This window comes from Arachis ipaensis, chromosome B03 (assembly GCF_000816755.2).
Source record: "Arachis ipaensis cultivar K30076 chromosome B03, Araip1.1, whole genome shotgun sequence".
In the NCBI taxonomy this organism is placed as follows: Eukaryota; Viridiplantae; Streptophyta; class Magnoliopsida; order Fabales; family Fabaceae; genus Arachis; species Arachis ipaensis.
The window spans coordinates 2,794,543-2,794,845 of NC_029787.2; positions in this window are offsets into that span (position 1 = coordinate 2,794,543).

The following is a 303-nucleotide window of genomic DNA, read 5'->3' on the forward strand; positions in this document are numbered from 1 at the left end:
GTTTTTAAATTTAAAAAAAAAAAAGTTTTTCAATACATTATTAGTTAAGAAAAAAGACTCTTGTAATTAATTAGCTTCCTATATATTGTGTTTGTTTTGGTTGAAAATTTCAACAATTTAAGAGGTTCAATGTGGACACTATGTGTAGAAGCATGACTAGTCTTTGAAATAATTGGTTTTAAATTATTGGTAATAATAATTTAATTAAACTGCAGTCATATAAATAAAGTTCAATATTAGGTAGAATTCTTTTAACTTTAATCGGAATTTCGAGAGAAGAATTTTTTGTTTGCTAGCTTCAAC